At 40.0% G+C, this 27,490-nt stretch overlaps 1 protein-coding gene across 1 annotated transcript in view; it reads left to right on the top strand.

The window, feature by feature from the left end:
• The first annotated feature begins 684 nt into the window (after window positions 1–684).
• Window positions 685–27,490, top strand: part of LOC112225304 (PTB domain-containing engulfment adapter protein 1) — a 144,487-nt gene continuing 117,681 nt past the window's right edge. Inside the window, exon 1 of the mRNA XM_042306536.1 lies at window positions 685–808. The gene's annotated coding sequence lies outside the window, so the exon portion shown is untranslated. The remainder of the gene's footprint in view (window positions 809–27,490) is intronic.

Genomic DNA, 27,490 nt, shown 5'->3' with positions numbered 1-27,490 from the left:
AACAGAAAACAGAAAATAATCACCCACGTAACACAATAGAAAACAGGCTCCTAAATATGGTTCTCAATCAGGGACAACGATTGACAGCTGCCTCTGATTGAGAACCAAACCAGGCCAAACACAGAAATAGCAAATCATAGAAAAACTAACATAGACAACCCACCCAACTCACGCCCTGACCATACTAAAACAAAGACATAACAAAACAACTAAGGTCAGAACGTGACAGATAGAGACCTTGGGATAAAGGTGAGATAAAGTTAAATTAGTTTGTTCTAGATCCAGCCATGGGACGATTTTTTTATTGAGAGAATGGTCGGGTATCTGGAACATAATTAGAAATGATTTGTAGACTGCAAATTGACCGCAAAAAGCTGAAACAGATATAATATTTGAGCAAAACAAAATCATTTAAAATCTTGCTTACATTTCTACACAATCACTTGTGTATAATTTATAATGTATTGACTTAAACAAACATGGCCTGTACGAATTACAATGACTAATACCTGCAATTTAGTTGCAATTTGTCAGTTGATGATTAAACAAATTCAGCTGCAAATTACCCTGAAAGGTGGCACTTGATGTCCAGAAGTATGTCAATTTGGTCACGAACCCATGATCTGTCACTTTAAATGTGCAGCTCGCTGGCAATTCCAGAACAGCTACGTTAACCCGAGTCCGTGACGTCACTAACTTTTACCAGCAGCTCTGTGTTGGGGAGATGAGAGGACGGAATGAGAGTGTGTTGATGTGATATCGCCGAGGACCATTTTACCGGACAGCCTGATAAGTATCGTGTTGTTAGGTAAGTGAGTTGATATTTTTCATGCATCTTTGGCTAACACTTTTCAACAGTTTTGTGTTCGGATGCTTAGTCGCATCATGTTTGTTTAACCTTTTTGTTGTTTACTGTTCAAAACACTTTCGCGCAGCCTAGTGAAGAATAATGATTAACTTCTTGCAAGTGCAACATGTCTACATTTATTTTAGGCCATTCTATGTTAACCACATCCACGTTTTGCACGGTTATGTTGTCAAGAAACTTTGCACCGCGTGTGGACAGACAGGTTATTATGCTTCAACACGGATGCGGGGATCGTCAAGTGCAAGTAGAATTGAAAGTTTGACTACTGGGAGACATAACGTCACGAGAAGGCAGCATTGCCAATTTGTTAATTAATTGGAATTATGTGCCACAACTGCATGCATATAAATCAAGACACCAGCTCAGTGTTTCAGTTGTTTTTTATTTTCATTGCTGCAGTTTATAGAGACCAGTTATAACTCTGTTATTACATGGTCATTTTCACTCTGATATACTGCTTAAAAGCATTTGTTTATCGATTTTTCAGACTTTCAGATAACACAGCTGATTAATAAAATATTATTGCTGTTACTACTAGTCTACTACTACCGTTACTAGGACCCGTTTTCAATAATGGTGATATTTCTGTTTGTCCCGTTAATAATCACTCAGCAAGCTTTATTTTTCACACTGTTCACTATGGTGCCTTCACTTCACAAGCCTATTGCTACTTGCTGGTCAATGCGTTGGACAATTTCCTCCATGGGGAAGTATATGGTCATATAATTGGATCACTCATCCGGTGGTTGGACAGTGTAGAGATTGCACAAATACTTTGGGCACTGCAGTTTTCACCTTAGAGCAAAAGAGGAGGTCTGAATGGAAATGACATGCAGTCATTTTCCTCTCAGATAGAACAGGTTTTGGCTTTTATTGTCAGATTTAACTCTGTCCACTAGACTAGAGGACATGTGGTTAGCGTAAGCATGTCTTTGTTGGCATATTTCACATGGTACAAGTACTGTTGGATGCTGTCTGTGTCCTATTCACCTGCCATGTCTCATACATCATTTCTATTGATGTAGATTTTGATCACTGAAATAGTATTGTACTGTCTCTGTGGTCGTTTGATGAATTGATTGACTGGTTTATTAGGAAATATCTCCAACTCCCAAACAGTGTGTGCTACACATTGCCCATTACCTGAGAAACAAGGATATCTACAGCATATAGCCTACCGTATCTGGGAAAACAATGTTTCCATTGTGATGAACTTGTTTTGGTAAAGTGCTACCGACTATTTCCCAAGCCTTGTTACTGTTCTAAGATCTCAGAAGATGCTTTTGTTCATCTCATCACGTTCCATTTTGTTAACACACATTTTAGTCAGTCTTAATGCCATGTGTGATGCCTTTAGGCTTTTATTGTACACAGTAAATTCAGAATTAAATTAAGGTCATAATATAAGCAAGGCGACAAAAAACCCAATCTTATTCAGCTAAAACTCCCTGAACTGACATGTAGGCTACAGTGTGTCACCGCAGCATGGTTTTGCTGGGTTTAGGAACGTTCCACTGAATTATACCGTTCTGATTAATGCTGAGCTCTGTGAAGGATGCACTTGAAACAAGTCAAGCGCTGTCAGTCAGTTGTGTGTTGTTGTCTGCAATGGCACTTGTTTGAAGTGCAGTAGAGGGATGATAATCACAGTGATTTAGGTTGACACAGGTTTGGTAGAGTTATTCAATAGTTGAGTGTGCAGATTTGATCATAGGTGTATAGGTTAACTCAAAGTTGTCCTTTTCATTCTCTTGCTTCCTAGATCTTAGTCTTGACTAGCCTAAATGTTTTTTGGTAATTTGATACATCACATTTTTTCTGATGTTTTAAATGTTAGAGAATGCTGTGTCTGGCAATAATTGTCTTCAAAATGTCATTTTAGACAGTGACTAATTGATACGTTTTTAGGGTTGGGCAGTATCCAGATTTGCATATCGTCATACAGTCCTTCTGTCATATTGGGATATACGGTATTACCGTCTTAGTATACAAGGGGACACCAAAAAACGCAGAAAAAGCCTAATGGGAGGCTATTACCAGAATGCTAACAAAATTAGCACAAGTAATAGTGAATTTCCATGATAGCTGCTAGGGTTGCAAAATTCCGTGAACTTTCAATAAATTCCCTGGTTTTCCTGAAATCCCGATTGGAGGAAGCCTGGAATCAGGAGGACATAAGCAGGAAATCTGGAATCTTCCAAACAGGATTTCTGGAAAGGATTTATTGAAAGTTCCCAGAATTGTGCAACCCTAGTAGCTGCTACCTAAATATGTAAATGAGAATAAATTAATTGCAAAGACAGGCAATCCAGCTCATAAAGTTAAACATAAGTATCCAGACCCCTTGACTTTTTCCACATTTTCTTACGTTACAGCTTTATTTTAAAATAGCTATTAAAAAAATCCCCCTCATCAATCTACACACAATATCCCATAATGACAAATCATAAACTGCGTTTTAGATTTTTTTGCAAATGTATAAAAATATGAGAACTGAAATATCACATTTACATAAGTATTCAGACCCGTTAGCTACAAACCCTGTAGCTACTGATGGGTTCTGACTTCTAAACTTGAAATATTGTTACACGGAACCCAATCCGGCAGCGCGCGTGCGCCACCGTGTAATGTTTAGAGGGAGGAAGGAGACTTCACCTAAAATGGGGTATATATACTTGTGCTGGTGGGAACATGTCTTTGTCTGTTCAGCTGTCTGACCCATTGGGTGAATAAACTTGGTTTGAGCTTTTCATAGTTGTCCGTCAGTTTTTACCCTGTTGTTTAGAACCTAACTCTACAAATATTAAAATGTATTGAAAAACTTCAAAGAAATAGTTTCAACAGTATTGATGGTATTGACAAACCATCCCGTGGCTATTTCCAAATACCCTGGTATACAGTATATATGGTATACCGCCCAAGCCTAATAGTTTTGGTACTTACATGCTGACCAGACTGCACAAGTTGATTTTGTCCACCCACACCAGACGCGATCAGGACACGCAGGTTGAAATATCAAAACAAACTCTGAACCAATTATATTAATTTGGGGACAGGTCAAAAAGCATTAATAATTTATGGCAAATTAGCTAGATAGCTTGCTGTTTCTAGCTAATTTGTCCTGGGATATAAACATTTGGTTTTTATTTTACCTGAAATGCACAAGGTCCTCTTCTCCGACAATTAATCCACAGATAAACGGTAAACCAAGTTTGTTTCTAGTAATCTCTTCTCCTTCAGGCTTCTTATTCTGCTTTGGACTTTATATGGAGGTTGGCAACCAACTTTAAGGTGCATTACCACAACCAACTCGACTGGAGTGTGACCTCAGTTCATCTTTCAATCACCAACGAGGGTATATGCTGCTAAAAACCAATGAGGAGATGGGAGAGGCAGGACTTGCAGCACGTCGAGCATCACAAGTAGAACAAAGTTATATTTTAGCGCCTGGCTACACAGACGCTCGTTGACACTTGCTAGCAGCGTGGGTGCAACGATTGCAAAATAAATTGACACATACCTGTTTTTCAACACTTGCGCACACGATACGAGCGGTGTGGTCAGCATGTTAGCCATTGTGTCAAGGTTGAGCATTTCCATTGGCACGACTTTATATCAACAACAGTATTCTCCTCGGTGAACTCAGCATTCTCGTTCAGTTCAGTTCATTCTCGTTCAGACATTTCATGTGTCTGTCTGAGTCAGAGACCATACTCAGAGTGACTGATAACATCATTACTATCAGCTGATGCTGCCTATTTTTCACTGTCACTGAGATCTCCATCACTCCGTTAATCTTCAAACAGCCTGGGAGCTGCTTCTCTAGCACTTACTGCTGCATTCTATTGAATTTGGACTTCGATGCCAGATTTAGTATCACGATACTGTATATCCCGAAACGATACCACAACAAAAAAAGGTGTATCATCCACAGTCACAGATTGGCACTTGATCCAGACAGATAAACTCAGCTACTGCTCTGTTCAATCGTTGTTCAATATCATTACATTTAACATTGTTATGTAAAACATTTTGAGACTGTGTAACTGTAATTCAAGATGTAGCCTAGGTCTATTCACAAAATAGGTGAATGCATATTATTCAATAGAAGTGTGTGCATGCATTGAGTTATTGAGCTTGTTTGAGTTGATTTCATGGTGCTACAGATGACATTTAGGAATTATTCCCTTCCATTTAGGAATTATTTATTGACTGCTAGAAGAACATATTATTTTATTGTACTGATCAACAACATTTACATAGGAGAAGCAATCTCTTCTTTTCTAAACATTTTTGCTCTCTCTTTAAGAAAGTAATGGCTCATTTGCAAGGCAGAATGTGGCTGTGGGATATGACTTTGTGGCTATGGAATGTAGTGGAAACCAGTCAGGAGACAAAGAAGTGAATGAGTTTTTGTTGGCGAAGGAGACAAAGTGAATGAATAATTTTTGGTGACAATCAGCTTTCAAATCAGCATATTTTGCATATATTACCAAGGAAAGTTAGCCTACATTTAAAGCTGTACACTACCGGTGTCGTCTTCCATTGTAAAAGTCTTCTAGCCCGTACGGACATTATTTTGCAAACAGTAACAAACAGTTTCAACATTCCTACATGACATGTTGCATCCTTCAAGTGTGTTAACTTCTGTGCAGCGTGAATGGGTAGCTAACAATGTAGCCCAGACAGCTCTAGCAATGAGTAAGTAAGTGGAGCAGGCACTTTGCTCTTCACGCTATAAAGTGGCTGCACTGATACAGACTTGATCCTCTCAATCACATGAGACACATTTGACAGAAGTACCAAACGTAACCAAAATTCTAGTACCAAACTTTAAAAAAAAACGTTTCGGTATAGCGTGTAACACTACTATTCATCAGAATTTACTTTTGGCCTCATCATTATCACAGGAAAACAACCAATTAGGCAAAAGGTAATGGACAATCAATGGAGAACCTGTGCATATCTCTCACACATGCTAATAATTAATATCATGTCTATGTGCAAACTACATGATAATGACATTTCAATGTCTGAATTGTCTGTCCTTTAATGCAGCACATAGTGTGGCAGGAGTGAGTCACTGAAGCCGAGGTAATTTTTATTTTTGTCTTGCCTGACTTGGAAATTGACTACCTTAAATGTCAAAGCTTTGAATTTCACAGATGCAATGAGTTAATAAATCTTCTCTGCACTTATTACACATCTCAATTAATTATAGCCCCTTGCAAATGAGATGGTGGAAAGTGATTAGGTCCTGTTGTAGTCCCCCTTCAGTGCGTGCAAAGTATTTGTCTTAATTTTTTCAGGCAGACGGGTATTGTTGTTATTGAATAAAGGCTTTTCAAGCTGTGATGGGACCCTTTGTTAGTCACACAATGTGTCAAACTGGAAATATATTAGGAACACCCGAGCTACCGAATTAAAAGGCATATAGTCTAAAAGAAAATGTAAATACTGCTCAACTCCCAGGCACACATTAGAATGTATTTTAACATTCAATTGGCATGTTCTGTGTTTTTCTACTTCTGTGCATTTCCATGTAAAAGGACCCATGGGCACTAACATGTAAAGTTCATATGAACATGTCAAACTTTCAAATAAAAGCTATGAGTCTATAATTTTGAGAAATTAAAGCATATACACTACCGTTAAAAGTTTTAGAACACCTACTTAGAACACAAGGGTTTGTCTTTATTTTGACTATTTTCTACATTGTAGAATAATACTGAAGACATCAACACTATGAAATAACACACATGGAATCATGTAGTAACAAAAAAGTGTTAAACAAATCCAAATATATTTTATATTTGAGATTCTTCAAATAGCCACACTTTGCCTTGATGACAGCTTTGCACACTCTTGGCATTCTCTCAACCAGCTTCACCTGGAATACTTTTCCAACAGTCTTGAAGGAGTTCCCACATACAGTTGATGTTGGAAGTTTACATACACTTAGGTTGGAGTATTAAAACTTGTTTTTCAACCACTCCACAAATTTCTTGTTAACAAACTATAGTTTTGTCAAGTCGGTTAGGACATCTACTTTGTGCATGACACAAGTCATTTTTCCAACAATTGTTTACAGACAGATTATTTCACTTATAATTCACTGTATTACAATTCCAGTGGGTCAGAAGTTTACATACACTAAGTTGACTGTGCCTTTAAACAGCTTGGAAAATTCCAGAAAATGATAGGCTAAGTGACATCATTTGAGTCAATTGGAGGTGTACCTGTGGATGTATTTCAAGGCCTACCTTCAAACTCAGTGCCTCTTTGCTTGACATCATGAGAAAATCAAAAGAAATCAGCCAAAATGTAGACCTCCACAAGTCTGGTTCATCCTTGGGAGCAATTTCCAAATGCCTGAAGGTACCACGTTCATCTGTACAAATAATAGTACGCAAGTATAAACACCATGGGACCATGCAGCCGTCATACCGCTCAGGAAGAAGATGCGTTCTGTCTCCTAGAGATGAGCGTACTTTGGTGCGAAAAGTGCAAATCAATCCCAGAACAACAGCAAAGGACCTTGTGAAGATCCCGGAGGAAATGGGTGCAAAAGTATCTTCATCCACAGTAAAACGAGTCCTATATCGACAAACCCTGGAAGGCTGCTCAGCAAGGAAGAAGCCACCGCTTCAAACCCGCCATAAAGAAGCCAGACTACGGTTTGCATGGGGACAAAGATCGTACTTTTTGTAGAAATGTCCTCTCGTCTGATGGAACAAAAATAGAACTGTTTGGCCATAATGACCATCGTTATGTTTGGAGGAAAAAGGGGGAGGCCTGCAAGCCGGAGAACATCATCCCAACCGTTACGCACGGGGTGGCAGCATCATGTTGTGGGGGTGCTTTACTGCAGGAGGGACTGGTACCCTTCACAAAATAGATGGCTTCATGAGGGAGGAAAATTGTGGATATATTGAAGCAACATTTCAAGACATCAGTCAGAAAGTTAAAGCTTGGTTGCAAATGGGTCTTCCAAATGGACAATGACCCCAAGCATACTGTCAAAGTTGTGGCAAATGGCTTAAGGACAACAAAGTCAAGGTATTGGAGTGGAGATCACATATCCCTGACCTCCATCCTATAGAACATTTGTGCGCAGAACTGAAAGTGTGTGCGAGCAAGGAGCCCTGCAAACCTGACTCAGTTACACCAGCTCTGTCAGGAGGAATGGGCCAAAATTCACCCAATTTATTGTGGGAAGCTGATTGCTGTGGTAGCCATGCTGGTTAAGTGTGAATTCTAAATAAATCACAGACACAGTGTCACCAGCAAAGCACCGCACACCTCCAGTTTTACGGTGGGAAATACACATTCAGATATCATCCGTTCACCCACACTGAGTCTCACAAAGACATGGCGGTTGTAACCTAAAATCTCCAATTTGGACTCCAGACCAAAGGACACATTTCCACCGGTCTAATGTCCTTTGCTCGTGTTTCTTGGCCCAAACAAGTCTCTTCTTATTATTGATGTCCTTTAGTAGTGGTTTCTTTGCAGCAATTTGACCATGAAGGCCTGATTCACAGTCTCCTCTAAACAGTTGATGTTGAGATGTGTCTGTTACTTGAACACTGTGAAGCATTTATTTGGGCTGCATTTTCTGAGGCTGGTAACTCTATTGAACTTATCCTCTGCAGCAGAGGTAACTCTGGTATTCCATTCCTGTGGCGGTCCTCATGAGAGCCAGGTTCATCATAGCGCTGGCTGGTTTTTGTGACTGTACTTGAAGAAACTTTTAAAATTCTTGAAATGTTCCTTATTGACTGACCTTCATGTCTTAACATTTCTTTGGTTACTACATGATTCCATATGTGTTATTTCATAGTTTTGATGTTTTCAGTATCACTCTACAATGTAGAAAATAGTAACATTTTGAAAAAAAACTGTGAATGAGTAGGTGTTCCAAAATGTTTAACCTGTAGTGTACACTGAAAAAACATCCAACAATTTCAACATTTTTACAGAGTTACAGTTGATATAAGGAAATCAGTCAATTGAAATAAATGCATTAGGGCCTAATCTATGGATTCACGTGACTGGGAATATAGATATGCATATGTTAGTCACAAATACCTGAAAAAACAAAGTAGGGGCGTGGATCAGAAAACCAATCAGTATCTGGTCTGACCACGATTTGCCTCATGCAGCGCGACACATCTCCTTCACATAGAATTGATCAGGCTGTTAATTGTGGCCTGGATAATGCTGTCCCAGTCCTCTTCAATGGCTGTGCGAATTTGCCTGATATTGGCGGTAACTGGAACACACTGTTGTACACGTGAATCCAGAGCATCCCAAACATGTCAAATGAGTATGCCGGCAATGGAAGAACTGGGACATTTCCAACTTCCAGGAATTGTGTACAGATCTTTGTGACAAGGGGCAGTGCATTATCATGCTGAAACATGAGGTGATGGCAGTAGATGAGTAGCACAACAATGGGCCTGAAGTTGGTTATGACTCCGAATTACAGTCAGGTCAAGATCCTGGTGAGGACGACGAGCACACAGATGAGCTTCTCTGAGATGGTTTCTGACAGTTTGTGTAGAAATTCTTCGGTTGTGCAAACCCACAGTTTCACCAACTGTCCGGGTGGCTGGTCTCAGACAATCCTGCAGGTGAAGAAGCCGGATGTGGAGGTCCTGGGTTGGTGTGGTTATACGTGGTCTGCGGTTGTGAGGCCTAAAACAACGTTGGATGTGTCTTATGGTAGAGAAATGAACATGAAATTCTCTGGCAACATCTCTGCTGGACATTCCTGCAGTCAGCATGCCAATTGCCCGCTACCTGAACTTGAGACATCTGTGGAATTGTGTTGTGTGACAAAACTGCACATTTTAGAGTGGCCTTTTATTTTCCTCAGGACAAAGTGCATCTGTGTAATAATCATGTTGTTTAATCAGCTTCTTGATATGCCACACTTGTCAGGAAAATAGATTATCTTGGCAAAGGAGAAATGCTCACTAACACGGATGTAAACAAATTTGTGCACGCAATTTGACAGACATTTGCTTTTTGTGCCTGTGGAACATTTTGGGTATCTTTTATTTCAGTTCCTGAAACATGGGACCATTACTATACATATTGTGTTTTATTTTTGTTTAGTGTATATGGATTCTTCAACCATTTTCCATCCCAAAAATGATGAATAAGTAAAGCCTTAGTTTTCTTGTCAAACAGATGGAAAATGGGTATTTTGCTAGAAAATGTATTCACACAGTAATGTTGAAGTAAACACCCATGCCAACTAATATCAACACTTTCATATTTAGTTTTGGATACATTATTTGCCTTCTTTACGTTTAAGAAACATTGAATGTGCCTTGTAATTCCATGACCAAACACCCACATATCTTTAAGATATTTTTTAATTTCTCTCCTTCATGAGGAGGGAGGATAATGAAAGTTCACAGAAGTAACAAGAAAAGGTAGACCTACCAACTAGTTATAGTGTTTTTACTGATAACAAGTTTGTTTATGAATTACTAAGTGATTAAACTTGTAATTCTGTTACCAAATCATTTTACAGAACGGTTAACGTAATTACTGAAAAATCACTAACAGGGTTACTGCAATTGAATTGGCTACAATGGGAAATCGTCATAGTAGTCACAAACCTGAGCTGTATTCCGCCATAACCAAACAGGAAAACGCTCATCCAGAGGCTGCGGTCCTAGTGGCCGGGGACTTTAATGCAGGGAAATCAGTTTTATCTCATTTCTATTAGCATGTTAAATGTGCAACCAGAGAGGAAAGATTCTAGACCACCTTTACTCCACACACAGAGACACGTACAAAGCTCTCTCTCGCCCTCCATTTGGCAAATCTGAACATAACTCTATCCTCCTAATTCCTGCTTAAAGCAGGAAGCACCAGTGACTCGGTCTATAAAAAAGTGGTCAGATGAAGCAGATGCTAAACTACAGGACTGTTTTGGTAGCACAGACTGGAATATGTTCCGGGATGCTTCCAATGGCATTGAGGAGTACACCACATCAGTAACTGTGCATCGAGGATGTCGTCCCTACAGTGACTGTACGTACTGTACATACCCCAACCACAAGCCATGAGCTAAAGGGTAGAGCTTCCACTTTCAAGGAGCGGGACTCTAACCCGGAAGCTTATAGGAAATCCCGCTATGCCCTAAGACAGACCATAAAACAGGGAAAGCGTCAATACAGGACTAAGTTCAAATCGTACTACACCGGCTCCAATGCTCTTCGGATGTGGCAGGGCTTGCAAACTATTACAGACTACAAAGGGAAGCACAGCCGAGAGCTGCCCAGTGACACAAGCCTACCAGACAAGCTAAATAACTTCAATGCTCGCTTTGAGGCAAGTGACACTGAAACATGCAAGAGAGCATCAGCTGTTCTGGATCACGCTCTCCGCAGCCAATGTGAGCAACACCAACATTCACAAGGCCGCTGGGCCAGACGGATTACCAGGACGTGTACTCTGAGCATGCGCTGACCAACTGGCAAGTGTCTTCACTGACATTTTCAACCTCTCTCTGTCTGAGTCTGTAATACCAACATGTTTCAAGCAGACCTCCATAGTCCCTGTGCCCAAGAACACTAAGGTAACCTACCTACATGACTACCGACCCGTAGCACTCACATCTGCAGCCATGAAATCTTTTGAAAGGCTGGTCATGGCTCACATCAACACCATTATCCCAGAAACCCTAGACCCACTCCAGTTTGCATACCGCACTAACAGATCCACAGATAATGAAATCTCCATTGCACTCCACACTGCCTTTTCACACCTGGACAAAAGGAACACCTATGTGAGAATGCTATTCATTTACTACGGCTCAGTGTTCAAGACCATGGTGCCCTCAAAGCTCATCACTAAGCTAAGGACCCTGGGACTAAACACCTCCCTCTGCAACTGGATCCTGGACTTTCTGATGGGCCGCCCCCAGGTGGTAAGGGTAAGTAACAACACATCCGCCACACTGATCCTCAACACGGGGGTCCCTCATGGGTATGTTCTCAGTTCCCTGCTGTTTTCCCTGTTCACTCACGACTGCATGGCCAGACACGACTCCAACACCATGATTAAGTTTGCTGATAACACAACAGTGATAGGCCTGATCACCGACAACGATGAGACCGCCTATAGGGAGGAGGTCAGAGACCTGACAGTGTGGTGCAAGGACAACAACCTCACCCTCAACGTGATCAAGACAAAGGAGATGATTGTGGACTATAGGAAAATGAGGACCTAGCACGCCACTATTTTCATCGACCGGGCTGTAGTGGAGCAGGTTGAGAGCTTCAATATACTTGGCGTCGACATCACCAACAAACTAACATGGTCCAAGCACACCAAGACAGTCGTGAAGAGGGCACGACAAAACCTTGTCCCCCTCAGGAGACTGAAAATATTTGGCATGGGTCCTCAGATCCTGAAAAGGTTTTACAGCTGCACCATCGAGAGCATCCTGACGGGTTGCATCACTGCCTGGTATGGCAACTGCTCGTCCTCCGACCGCAAGGCACTAAAGAGGGTAGTGCGTACGGCCCAGTACATCACCGGAACCAAGTTTCATGCCATCCAGGACCTCTATACCAGGCGGTGACAGGGGAAAGCCCTAAAAATTGTCAAAGACTCCAGCCACCCTAGTCATAGACTGTTCTCTCTGCTACCGCACGGCAAGCGGTACTGGAGCGTCAAGTCTCGGTCCAAGAGGCTTCTAAACAGCTTCTACCCCCAAGCCGAAAGACGTCAAGGTAACTAATGACTCTGTACCAGTACCCCCAGTATATAGCCCCACTATTGTTATTTAATGCTGCCATTTCATTATTTGTTATTCTCATCTATTACTTTTTTTAGGGATTTTCTTAAACCTGCATTGTTAATAACCTCTCTAGGGTATGCTGGACGCTAGCGTCCCACCTGGCCAACCTCCAGTGAGATTGCAGAGCGCAAAATTCAAATACAGAAATACTCATTATAAAAATTCAGAAAAGATACAACTATTTTACATAGGTTTAAAGATGAACTTCTTGTGAATCCAACCACGGTGTCAGATTTAAAAAAATGCTTTACAGCGAAAGCATACCTTACAATTATTTGAGAACATAGCCCAGCAGACAAATCATTACAAACAGTAACCAGCCAAGTAGAAGAGTTACACAAGTTAAAAAGAGAGATAAAATGAATCACTTACCTTTTACCTCAGAAAACATTAATTTATTCAATAAATGTTCCTTTTGTTTGATAAAGTCTCTCTTTATATCTGGAAACCTCAGTTTTGTTTGTGCGTTTTCTTCAGTAATCCACAGGCTCAAACGCAGTCACAACAGGCAGACAAAAAAATCCAAAATGTATCTGTAAAGTTCATAGAAACATGTCAAACGATGTTTATATTCAAACCTCAGGTTGATTTTTGCCCAAATAATCGATAATATTTCAACCGGACAATAACGTTGTCAATATAAAAGATAAAGAAGAAAGGCACTCTCCCTGTCGCGCGCATGAAAAAGCTCTGTGACACGGCAGGGTCCACTTATTCAGACTGCTCCTACACACAAATTTTTCAGAATACAAGCCTGAAACAATTTCTAAAGACTGTTGACATCTAGTGGAAGGCATAGGAACTGCAACTTGAGTCCTAAGCCAATGCCAGCAGCATACCACCCTGCATACCACTACTGGCTTGCTTCTGAAGCTAAGCAGGGTTGGTCCTGGTCAGTTCCTGGATGGGAGACCAGATGCTGCTGGAATTGGTGTTGGAGGGCCAGTAGGAGGTACTCTTTCCTCTGTTCTAAAATGTTTGCCCCATGGCAGTGATTGGGGACACTGCCCTGTGTAGGGTGCTGTCTTTTGGATGGGATGTTAAACAGGTGTCCTGACTCTATGAGGTCATTAAGGATCCCATGGCACTTATCGTAAGAGTAGGGGTGTTAACCCCAGTATCCTGGCTAAATTCTCAATCTGGCCCTCAAACCATCACTGTCACCTAATAATCCCCAGTTTACAATTGGCTCATTCATCCCCCTCCTCTCCCCTGTAACTATTCCCCAGGTTGTTGCTGCAAATGAGAACGTGTTCTCAGTCAACTTACCTGGTAAACTAACGAATAAATGAAATGTATACTCTAATGGCATTGAATAGAAAACTACAACAACAACAAACAACTTCCTACTTCCTGAATGGATTTTTCTCAGGTTTTCGCCAAATCAGTTCTGTTATACTCACAGTCATTATTTTAACAGTTTTGGAAACTTTAGGGTGTTTTCTATCCAAATCTATCCTATCTTCTGGGCCTGAGTAGGATGCAGTTTAATTTGGGCATGCATTTCATCCAAAATTCCAAATGCTGCCCCCTACCCTAGAGAAGTTAAAGGCTTGTAATTAAGCATTTCACTGTAAGGTCTACATCTGTTGTATTTGGCGCATGTGACAAATACAATTTGATTTGATTTAAAACCACAGTTGGGTCACCTGCTACTATACTCCTTTCCACTGGCATGCTGTTATGTTCAGCTCATAACTGTTTTCTTTCTCTTTCTATCATCTGGGGGTCAATGCAAGACTGTGATAACAGTCCGGACAACCTCTCTCTCTCTTCTGTTAATTTCACCTCTCACTGTCACCTACCACCTGCTTTCCATTTATTGTAACAAGCATCCTCAACCACTGAGGACGAACCGACCACGGATGTCCATGGACTTTGAAAAGTAGTTGAAATTGGATCAGTCCACCCGGCTGGACCAAATCTGAACCAATAATGTAAGTCTACATGTATGTTTCACAAGTTTGGACAGTACAGTATATTGAGAAAAGTAGAGAATAGTACAGTACCAAACAGTAGAGATAAGTAGAGTATAGTACGGTACAATAGAGCACACTAGAATAGAGTACAGTATAATGTATTGTACTGTATGGTGCTGAACTGTACTGAACCCTACTGTGCTGTACTGTGACGTCCAAACTAGTGAAACATAGACGTCTATGATTGGTTCAGATTTGGTCCAGTCCAACCAAATGTGGTCTTGTTTGGGGGCGGAGTTCATTAGAATACTAGCATGTGTGTAGAATAAAACCCAAATATGCAAAGGAGCATATTGCATATATCTACCTTTGTGTATCTATTCAGGATGAATTACCATGAAAAGAATGATATTCACATCCATAATTATGCATTTTTGTATGGTACAGATCAGGGACCCATGATGGACCCATCATTCTTGTTCCGTAATTCTGTTACCGGATGTATATTCTTTTTACTTACTGTATTTCAATTACAAGAAGATACTTTTTTCAAAGTCAAGGTGTCATGTCAGAGCTGACACCCCAATATTTCTGTAGACATCTTTGAAGCTTAATTCAGAGTTTATGGAAAACGTCACAAAAAACAGGAAGATTTTACAAAAATTCTGTTATGAAACTGCATCTGCACAATTCAAATCAATTGTTCAAATAAATCGTTCTGCATAGATTTATGTGCAAAGATGTATACACACCCTGGATTGATGATGCTATGTATTGGCCAAGGAAAGGCTTTGAAGCCAATATTGGCACTCCGCAGAAGAAGCAGTCCTCCATAGGAATGAATGGAATTCTACAGTATTTCAGTTAAATGTTCCAAGTACAACATTACAGGTATTAACAGTGCATTCGGAAAGTATTCAGACCTCTTACACATTTTGTTACGTTATAGCCTTATTCTTAATAGGATAAAAAAAATCCCCTTATCAATCTACACACAATACCCCATATTGACAAAGCAAAAACAGGGTTTTAGAAAAGTTTTCAAATGTATTAAAAATCATAAACTGATATCACATTTACATAAGTTTTCAGACCCTTTACTCAGTACTTTGTTGATGCACCTTTGGCAGCAATTACAACCTTGAGTCTTCTTGGGTATGATGCTACAAGCTTGGCACACCTGTATTTGGGGAGTTTCTCCCATTCTTCTCTGCAGATCCTCTCAAGTTCTGTCAGGTAAGATGGGGAGCGTAGCTGCACAGCTATTTTCAGGTCTCTCCTGAGATGTTTGATCGGGTTCAAGTCCGGGGTCTGGCTGGGCCACTCAAGGAAATTTAGAGACTTGTCCCAAAGCCACTCCTGCGTTGTCTTGGCTGTGTGCTTAGGGTTGTTGTCCTGTTGGAAGGTGAATCTTCGCCCCAGTTTGAGGTCCTGACCTCTCTGGAGCAGTTTTTCATCAAGGATCTCTCTGTACTTTTCTCCGTTGATCTTTGCCTCGTTCCTGACTTGTCTCCCAGTCCCTGTCGCTGAAAATCATCCCCACAACATGATGCTGCTACCACCATACTTCACCGTAGGGATGGTGCCAGGTTTCTTCCAGACGTGACGCTTGGCATTCAGGCAAAAGAGTTCAATCTTGGTTTCATCAGACTAGAGAATCTTGTTTCACATGGTCTGAGAGTCCTTTAGGTGCCTTTTGGCAAACTCCAAGCGGGCTGTCATGTGCCTTTTACTGAAGAGTGGCTTCCGTCTGGCCACTCTACCATAACGCCTGATTTGTGGATTCCCGTAAAGATGGTTGTTTTTCTGGAAGGTTCTCCCATCACCACAGAGGAACTCTGGAGCTCTGAGTGACCACCGGGTTCTTGGCCCTTCTCCCCCGATGGCTCAGTTTGGCCGGGTGGCCAACTCTAGTTTGAGTCCTGGTAGTTCCAAACTTCTTCCAGTTAAGAATGCTTAAGGCCACTCTGTTCTTGGGGACCTTCAATGCTGCAGAAATGTTTTAGTATCCTTCCCCAGATCTGTGCCTCGACACAATCCTGTCTCGGAACTCTACGGAGAATTTCTTCCACCTCATAGCTTGGTTTTTGCTCTGACAGGCACTGTCAACTGTGAGTCCTTATATAGACAGTTATGTGCCTTTTCAAATAATGTCCAATCAATTGAATTTACCACAGGTGGACTCCAATGAAGATGTAGAAACATCTCAAGGATGATCAATGGAAACAGAATGCACTTGAGCTCAATTTCTAGTCTCATAGCAAAGACTCAGAATACTTGTGTAAATAAGGTATTTTCGTTTTTTATATATTTGCAAACGTTTCTAAAAACCTGTTTTCACTTTGTCATGATGAGGTATGTCACGCCCTGGTCTTAGTATTTTGTGTTTATATATTTATTTGGTCAGGCCAGGGTGTGACATGGGTTTATTTTGTGTTGTGTTTTTGTATTGGGGTTTTAGTAGGTATTAGGATTGTGGCTGAGTAGGGGTGTCTAGAATAGTCTATGGCTGCCTGAGGCGGTTCTCAATCAGAGTCAGGTGATTCTCGTTGTCTCTGATTGGGAACCATATTTAGGTAGCCTGGGTTTCACTGTGTGTTTGTGGGTGATTGTTCCTATGTCTGTGTTATTGCACCAGTTTAGGCTGTTTCGGTTTTCACGTATGCTTATTGTGTTTATTCCCCTATTAAACATGTATCGATTTAACCATGCTGCATTTTGGTCCGACTCTCCTTCGACGGAAGAAAGCCGTAACAAGGTATTGTGTGTAGATTGATGAGGGGAAGAAAATATTCTATAAATTTTAGAATAAGGCTGTAACTTAACAAAATGTGGAGGGGTCTGAACTTTCTGAATGCACCGTAAGCATGTTTGATGTTATAGTGGGGACAGTAACATTCAACCTATCTAAGAATGATATTTTAAAGGTAGACTTTGTGAAATTATGTTGCCACACGCAGCACTGCAGATATAGAAATGACTGATATGCAAGACTTTGTTCTCACACATTCACACACAGTATCTGCGCATGTGCACGGGTTTGGGTTCACACTGTTCGCAGCATGGTAGCCAGGGCACTAACACAGAGGAGAAGTTGAGCGTCACACTTCAATACACAGCGCCCCCTGTTAGTCATCTAGTGTATGTAAATTATGTGTGTTTTGTTAAACTTTGAAATCAATGGTTTTTGTTAAAATTTGAAGTGAAATCTGAGAGTCAGTGTAAATCTGTTACCCTCGAACTGCCCTTTTGTGTAAATAATTTTAATGAGAAAGCATTGTATAGCCTCATGGATTGTACAGCTAAAAACTGAGTTGTAATAGATTAAAAGACTTATTAAAAGACTTACATATTGTGTTACATTCCTGCAAAGATATCAGAATATATTGAGTGTGAAATTGTTGGAATGAAAACAGGGCATTCTAATATCCATGACCTCATAGAAAAACCTCATTATGAATGCAATAAAGAACCTTATGATCTTGTAGGTAGATTATTATTGTAGATGGAACAGACTTGTCACCAAGAATTTGGTAAATATCCAAACCTAGATAACGACAATAGCTGCTTTGTTGCATTGAATATTACTTAAAATCTTGTGTCCAAGTTATATTGCAAACCACAAATCACCTGGATCTTAGAGTTATTGGGTTAGAGAGTGCAGCTTTGTAATTACGGCCTAGAATGTTTACAGCAGTTGCTACTGATCCTTGAAAACACCAACTGGTATAGAGTTAATAAATCTGCCAGATGTATATGGAATAAGTATGGCAGCAGGCCTAATGGAAAATTTCATTATGATAAATTATGCATCATATCAGTCTGGTTCCTCTGACACTACACAGTAAGTCTAGGAGGAAGGGTTACCACATCGACTGGCCTTACCAAAATAGTTAATTGTCAATGTAAATTAAATATTGATAACACTTTAATGAATACCAATAGGAAAAGTGCAGTTGTAAGACTTGGCATAAGCATGTTTTAGCAAAGCTAAGATTGATGGGAATAATCAAGTCAATAAACTTTGGGTAGTTAGTTTAACTATAGGCTGTCGGGTTTGATGTATAACTACTAACGTTAGGTAGATGGCTAACATACCGGTACATACTGCTGTAATGATGTGGTTCGTAAGGACAGCGTAGCTAACAAATTGTCAGCCGACATAACGTGTTAGGTAAATTATTTAAAGTCAATACTTTATTAAATTGAGTAGCAGGCTACCGCGAGGACGCACTCTATTGACTCTGCAGCTTGAACATGCTTTTGGTGCACAGTCAATAGCGCGCTGGACTTCGGGCAAGAAGGTAAGGGTTCGAAACCAGCTCCCTGCTTGTTTCATTTGAAGTCTTGCACAATTATCAGTTTATTATTTGGTTTATATTGCCCATTCTTTGTCAGTTAGAGACAAAGTAGTGCATTGGGACCCAAAAGCATAATCAGTGCTCTATCTCCCCCTTGGTTGTTAGGGCAAATCTGGTCTGTGATAGGACGGGGGTTTTTCACACCTACAGTTGAAGTCGGAAGTTTACATACACCTTAGCCAAATACACTTAAACTCAGTTTTTCACAATTCCTGACATTTAATCCTGGTAAAAATTCCCTGTTTTAGATTAGAATAAGAGTGGAGAGTGATTTATTTCAGCTTTTATTTCTTTCATCACATTCCCAGTGGGTCAGAAGTTTACATACACTCAATTCATATTTGGTAGCATTGCCTTTAAATGGTTTAACTTGGGTCAAATGTTTCAGGTAGCCTTCCACAAGCCTCCCACAATAAGTTGGGTGAATTTTGGCCACGTTTGTAGGTCTCCTTGTTCTATGGGATTGAGGTCAGGGCTTTGTGATGGCCACTCCAATTCCTTGACTTTGTTGTCCTTAAGCCATTTTGCCATAACTTTGAAAGTATGCTTGGGGTCATTGTCTATTTGGAAGACCCATTTGCAACCAAGCTTTAACTTCTCGACTGATGTCTTGAGATGTTGCTTCAATATATCCACAGAATTTTCCTACCTTATGATGCCATCTATTTTGTGAAGTGCAATGGGTCCCTCGTGCAGCAAAGCACCCCCACAACATGATGTTGCCACCCCTGTATTTCATGGTTGGGATGGTGTTCTTTAGCTTGCAAGCCTCCCCCTTTTATCTCATTATGGCCAAACAGTTCTATTTTTGTTTCATCAGACCAGAGGACATTTCTCCATAAAGTATGATCTTTGTCCCCATGTGCACCATGTGCAGTTGCAAAGCGCAGTATGGCTTTTTTATGGTGGTTTTGGAGCAGTGGCTTCTTCATTGCTGAGCGTCCTTTCAGGTTATGTCGATATAGGATTCATTTTAGTGTGGATTTAGATACTTTTGTACCTGTTTCCTCCAACATCTTCACAAGGTCCTTTGCTGTTGTTCTGGGATTGATTTGCACTTTTCGCACCAAAGTACATTCATCTCTAGGAGACAGAACGTGTCTCCTTTCTGAGCGGTATGAATGCTGTGTGGTCCCATTGTGTTTATACTTGCGTACTATTGTTTGTATGGATGAACGGGGTAACTTCAGGCATTTGGAAATGGCTCCCAAGGATGAACCAGACTTGTGGAGGTCTACAATTGTTTTTCTGAGGTCTTTGCTGATTTCTTTTGATTTTACCATGATGTCAAGCAAAGACGCACTGAGTTTGAAGATAGGCCCTGAAATACATCCACAGGTACACCTCCAATTGACTCAAATGATGTCAATTAGCCTATCAGAAGCTTCTAAAGCCATGACATCATTTTCTGTAATTTCCCAGGCTTTTTAGAGGCACAGTCAACTTAGGGTATGCAAACCCACTGGAATTGTGATACAGTGAAATACTCCATCTGTAAACAATTGATTGAAAAATGATTTGTGTCATGCACAAAGTAGATGTCCTAACCGACTTGCCAAAACTAGTTTGTTAACAAGAAATTTGTGGAGTGGTTAAAAAATGAGTTTTAATGACTTCAACCTAAGTGTATGTTAACTTCCGACTTCATCTGGAGGTCGGCTATTAGACAATTCTTTAGTAAAGTTTGAATAGTCTATTGTTCAGCCATGAGCCCCCTCCCCAACTTGCAACAAATTAATGTCTTTTTGTCGAGAGCAAAACGTTTTATTTTCAATCATGATTTTTTATTTTAATTTTAAATTTTCAATCAAAAATAATATTTCTGAAAGCAAAAACGAGGCTTCAAGGTCAAATGTTTTATTTAAAAAAATATTTAGAGAACAAAAGATGTATTTGAAAACAAAACTTAATTTCGCTATCAACCACCCTCCATTTTGGCAATTTTTGAGTGCCAGTTTGGCTACAACTAATACTGTTCAGCCTTTCCAACATAGAGGAAGTCATAGTGGACACCTACGAAGGACTGTGTGATGATGGCATCTCAGGTAAGCAGCCCTGTGCGTTTCCGTCCAACTTCTACATAGCTAGTAGTTAGCTCCTACGATTCAGTGTTGGTTCATAACATTCTACTATATATATATATATATATACCGTAGAATTATAAATCATGCAATTATTATTCTCAAGCTAACCAAAAACATTTAGCTACGAATGCCTGTTCTCGCCATTTTCAGTTGAATTTATCTATCTTTCATTGCAAATCATAAGCAGGCCACGTCCTATTTGTTTCATAGTCATATTTCATGACAGTGTAATGGTTAACTTTTTTTTACAGACGGACGAAAGTACACAATATGTCTGTCAGGGAATGCTATTCTGATATGTCAGATGAATAGTTAGAACAAAGTCAAGGCCATTAAGGCAAGGATGTCCCATGTGGACTTTAGAATGGTCAAAGGAAGTCTCCGATCAATGGGCCATCGTGTACAATGGCGAGAGTTAGGGAGTCTTTGCAGCGTGTAGATGGTGCAGGTATCGTTGCCAGAATGATCCAGCTTCGTTGCATTGTTTGGCAAAAATACTCTGTTCCTGCTCCCCTGTCTCTACTCCACATTGATACAAATCATAAATTGATAAGGTACTATGTATGTATAATGTCTCCATCAAATCTAAGTAGCTATTTAAACTTTTTTATTCCTACTTATTCGAAGACACATGTTTAATGATGTATGAAATTGGAGTTGTTCATCATCAACTGGTAATAGATAAATAATGAAGCAGGTTAATAGGTCAAACAGTTTAATTTTAATTCCAATGCTTTTTTTCAAGATACAACATTGTATCTTTGGCGGTATAGATGGATTTTCAAGTAAGGTAAGTATATTATTCTGTATGCATATTGCATACTTCCCTTCACCCAATGAACAACCACAATACCAGTCTGGTGTTCAGCTTTCTGGGCTGTATTGACGTAACCTGAATGACATCTGCTGCTTTTGATTGAACGGTCATATGTCAGTTATTGTTTTCATATTTACAAAAAAAAAGGTATTTTCTTTACTTTCAGAGTGCGAGCTGATAAAGGGGTCGAAAATGTAGTTATTGCCAGATGTATGTTCACTGTCCGAGGAACAGGCCGTGGAAGCTTTTTTGCTGGCAAAAGTGTCCATAACCGGAGGTAATAAAACTGTTCTGTGTTATTTTTCTCTCTTCCTCTCTGCCTGTCTTGTTGTACATGAAACCTGTCTCACATGCATTAATTAAAAAACCCTTAAGATGTCAGCTGCTAATTTTTAGATTTACACCACATAAACACTCATTTTCACTGGACGATCAAGCCCCTGTTGCTGCCAAATCTATTGTCACTAATACAGATTTGTTTATTTTGAGTATTCCAGATTCAGCAGGTGGGAACTGTTTTATCAGGAGAATAATCTGGAAACACTGACAATGGGGTCATTGTTCCTGACATCCCATGCCCCCTGTCTACTGAGAATCTCGCTGTGCTGCAACGTTAAGTGAACCCTACCACTGACTCCTCATCTTTTGGTCAGGACATATCCATGCATGCGCTTCGATTAGTTATGAGTCTCCAGCCTTTTTAGGTGCAACCCTCCCACACTATGTAGAATATTGTTTTAGCCCCAGTGCCACTCTTGATAATGGCAAACATTTGTATTTTTTGGAGTAGGGTGAAAGGATAGCCGGTTCAGGTGTCAAAGTGAGATTGAAGGCTATTCTGGATAGAGAAGCTACTTTTGTGTAGTATATTTCTTTTGAGATTTTCTGTCCTCAGATACAGAGAGCTGTGAAAGCCTGTCTGCAGATTAAGAGGTCCCAATGAAGAATAACGTTTCTCAGTTCTGGCCCTGGGGATTCAAAGGGGTGCACATTTTTGTTTTTGCGTTAGCTCTTACACAGCTGATTCAAATGATCAAGTCATCATCAAGCTTCCAAGTGGTATTTATTAATTAAATTGTGACACTATCCTTGATATGATCCCGATGTTGTCTCATGCTACACATACACATGTACAGTTGAAGTCGGAAGTTTACATACACTTAGGTTGAAGTCATTAAAACTCGTATTTCAATCACTCTACAAATTTCTTGTTAACAAACTATAGTTTTGGCAAGTCGGTTAGGGACATCTACTTTGTGCATGACTAAAGTAATTTTCCCAACAATTGTTTACAGATGGATTATTTCACTTATAATTCGCTGTATCACAATTCCAGTGGGTCAGAACTGTACATACACTAAGTTGAGTGTTCCTCTAAACAGCTTGGGAAATTCCAGAAAATGATGTCATGGCTTTATAAGCTTCTGATAGGCTAATTGACATCATTTGAGTCAATTGGAGGTGTACCTGTGGATGTATTTCAAGTGCCTCAGTGCCTCTTTGCTTGATGTCATGGTAAATCAAAAGAATTCATCAGACCTCAGAAAATAAATTGTAGACCTCCACAAGTCTGATTCATCCTTGGGAGCAATTTCCAAACGCCTGAAGGTACCACGTTCATCTGTACAAACAATAGCACGCAAGTATAAACACCATGGGACCACGCAGCCATCATACCGTTCAGGAAGGAGACACCTTCAGTCTCCTAGAGATGAACGTACTTTGGTGCAAAAAGTGCAAATCAATCCCAGAACAACAGCAAAGGACCTTGTGAAGATGCTGGAGGAAACAGGTACAAAACTATCTATATCTACAGTAAAACAAGTCCTATATCAACATAACCTGAAAGGCTGCTGAGCAAGGAAGAAGCCACTGCTCCAAAACCACCACAAAAAGCCATACTACGGTTTGCAACTGCACATGGGGACAAGGGTCATACTTTTTGGAGAAATGTAATCTGGTCTGATGAAACTATTAAATGAACTGTCTAAAATGTGCTAAATTCTCTGGAGTTGTGCATTTGGTTTGCTAATTTTGTAGCTGGTTAGCTTCTTCAAAAATCAAGCTTCTCTTGCCGGTAACAGCAGAAAAAATCCTCCTGGATCAAGAGTCTTGCTGTCTAATATTTGTTTTGTGCTTGCAGCAAACTGTTTAAATGTATGAGCTGGGATGTCTGTCCTGAAAATAGTTTAGGTCAGAGATTGCATAAAAGTTTTGGAATTCGCCCATTAGCATTTTGTTAGCATTCTCTACGGGATTTTACATATACTTGTTAGCATTGCTAACCTTCAGATATCAAAGTCCCAGTGGGATTTGAAATTAGTGCCCCTTGTGTTCAGTGCCAGTATCACCGAATATCCCGGTATAGCACAATCTGGATATCACCCAAGCCTAGTGCAGTTCCCCTTTTAACCTTCTGCGTGTAGGGGGCAGTATTTTTGTTTTTGGCTAAAAAACATCCCCATTTGAAACTGCCTATTTCTCAGCCCCAGAAACTAGAATATACATATAATTGTCAGATTAGGATAGAAAACACTCTACAGTTTCCAAAACTGTAAAAATATTGTCTGAGTATAACAGAACTGATATTGCCGGTGAAAGCCTGAGGAAAATACAATCAGGAAGTGCCTCTTATTTTGGAACCTCTCTGTTCCTATGCATGCCTATCCTCCATTTAAAGGGATATCAACCAGATTCCTTTTTCTATGGCTTCCCTTTTTTATTTAACCAGGCAGGTCAGTTAAGAACAAATTCTTATTTTCAATGACGGCCTAGGAACAGTGGGTTAACTGCCTGTTCAGGGGCAGAACGACAGATTTGTACCTTGTCAGCTCGGGGGTTTGAACTTGCAAACTTCCGGTTACAAGTCCACTAGGCTACCCTGCCTAAGGTGTCAAGTCTTTAGACATAGTTTCAGGCTTTTATTTTGAAAAATGAGCGGGAAGGATCACATTGCATAAGTGGATAGGTGGGGGCTCTCAGAGTGAGTTTTGCGCAACTGAGTAATGCGGCCATTGTTTCTCATTGAAAAAGCTACACACTCGGTTGATATATTATCGAATATATATTTCAAAGACAACTTGAGGATTGATTATAAAAAAACGTTTGACATGTTTCTGTGGACATTATGGATATTATTTGGAATATACGTCTGCGTTGTCATGACCGCTCTTTCCTGTGGATTTCTGAACATAACGCGACAAACAAACGTTGGTATTTTGGGTATAAAAATAATGTTTATGGAACAAAAGGAACATTTGTTGTGTAACTGGGAGTCTCTTGAGTGAAAACATCTGAAGATCATCAAAGGTAAACAATTTTTTTGATTGCTTTTCTGACTTTCGTGACCTAGCTACTTAATGCTTAGTGTACATAATGTTATGTTATGCTATCGATAAATTTACACAAACGCTTGGCTTGCTTTCGCTGTAAAGCATAATTTCAAAATCTGAGACGACAGGTGGATTAACAAAAGGCTAAGCTGTGTTTTGCAATATTGCACTTGTGATTTCATGAATGAATATTTTTTAGTAATATTATTTGACTGTGACGCTATGCTATTCAGTGGTTGCTGATAACAATTATCCCGGTACCGGGATGGGTAGCGTCAAGAACAGAAAATCACCTTCCGGTGTAAAAAATGTGAAAGTTAAAAACAAAAAACACGACATTTTAAGTAAGAAATGGACATTGGTCTGAAGCCGAAAAAAGAAAGGAAATTCACATGACCACCATAATGCCTACTCCACCCATGCTCTACCAAGGTTTTCCAGCACACAACTTTGACCTACTACAGTAGCTATGTTGGTCTATTGTACTTCAAACGATGTGCATGCAGGTTGCTTAGGATTCAAAACTTCTCGAACAGCCTAATTCACACCCTTCAGTGGAATAATGGACTTTACAGTGTACTGCTATTAAATAATATATATATATATATATATCCCAGCTCATTAGGCTATATGTATTTTTTGTTATTTGTAAAAAAAAAAAATTAAACCTCTTATTTAACCAGGGAAAAACACATTGTGACCTAGGTCTCATTTGCAAATGTGCCCTGGAAACAATACATCAAATAAAATTACACGCAATTTAAAACACAAAATGGCAAATATTATATACACAAACAAAACAAACACCTTTATCAATATAAACACCCTTAGCCTTTCTCATAAACTAACCCAGAGACAACAGCACATCCAAATGAAAAGTTACTACCTCAAATGAAAAGGCAATGCATGGTCTCCAGCATGAACCTACCCTGTGATCTTGTGTTGTAATCCAAGTTTCCATATTTCAACAATGATGTTACGTTTATTTTTTATTTAACCTTTTTTTAAATTTTCGGGCAACTCAGTTAAGAACAAATTCTTATTTACAATGACGTCCTACCAAAAGGCCTCCTGCTGGGACGGGGGCTGGGATAAAAAAAAATGTATAGAAATATAGGATAAAACACAATTCACGACAAAAGAGACAACACTACATAAACAGAGACCTAAGAAAACAACATAGCAGGGCTCAACACAACATGGTAGCAGCACAAAACATGGTACAAATATTATTGGGCACAAAACAGCACAAAGGGCAAGAAGGTAGCGACAACAATACATGACGCAAAGCAGCCACAACTGTCAGCTCGTTCCAGTCGGTAGCTGTAGCAAGCTGAAAAGACGAGCGACCCAGGGATGTGTATGCAATCTGGTTTCTGCTCAGGTTATGGATGTGTCACTGCAACCTTAAAGGTCTTCAATGATGTCACCAGGGATGTGTATGCATTTTTATTGACTGGTTTTGATCAGGTTATGGATGTGTCACTGCAACCTTAAAGGTCTTCAATGATGTCACCATTGCCCTTGATTCTAAGCAATGTTGTGCAGCTCTCACATCCATTTATTTGCAGATGATACAGTCTTATACTCAGCTGGCCTCTCCCCAGATTTTGTGTTAAATGCTCTATAACAAAGCTTTCTTAGTGTCCAACAAGCTTTCTCTACCCTTAACCTTGTTCTGAACACCTCCAAAACAAAGGTAATTTGGTTTGGTAAAAAGAATGCCCCTCTCCCCACAAGTGTCGTTACTACCTCTGAGGGTTTAGAGCTTGAGGTAGTCCCTGCATACAAGTACTTGTGAGTATGGCTAGATGGTACACTATCCTTCTCTCAACACATATCAAAGCTGCAGGCTAAAGTTAAATGTAGACTTTGTTTCCTCTATCGTAATCACTCCTCTTTCACCACAGCTGCCAAACTAACCCTGATTCAGATGACCATCCTACCCATGCTAGATTACGGAGACATAATTTATAGATCAGCAGATAAGGGTGCTCTCGAGCGTCTAGATGTTCTTTACCATTCAGCCATCAGATTTGCCACCAATTCTCCTTATAGGACACATCACTGCACTCTATACTCCTATGTAAACTGTCTATCTCTGTATACCCAGCACAAGACCCACTAGTTGATGCTTATTTATAAAACCCTCTTAGGCTGCACTCCCCCCTAACTGAGATATCTACTGCAACCCTCATCCTCCACACATAACACCCGTTCTGCCAGTCATATTCTGTTAAAGGTCTCCAAAGCACACAAATACTATAGACATCAAGAACGCC

This window comes from Oncorhynchus tshawytscha, linkage group LG26, assembly GCF_018296145.1.
Source record: "Oncorhynchus tshawytscha isolate Ot180627B linkage group LG26, Otsh_v2.0, whole genome shotgun sequence".
Lineage (NCBI taxonomy): Eukaryota > Metazoa > Chordata > Actinopteri > Salmoniformes > Salmonidae > Oncorhynchus > Oncorhynchus tshawytscha.
Note: the sequence above shows the minus strand (reverse complement) of the source record. Positions and strands in the feature narration are given on the sequence as shown.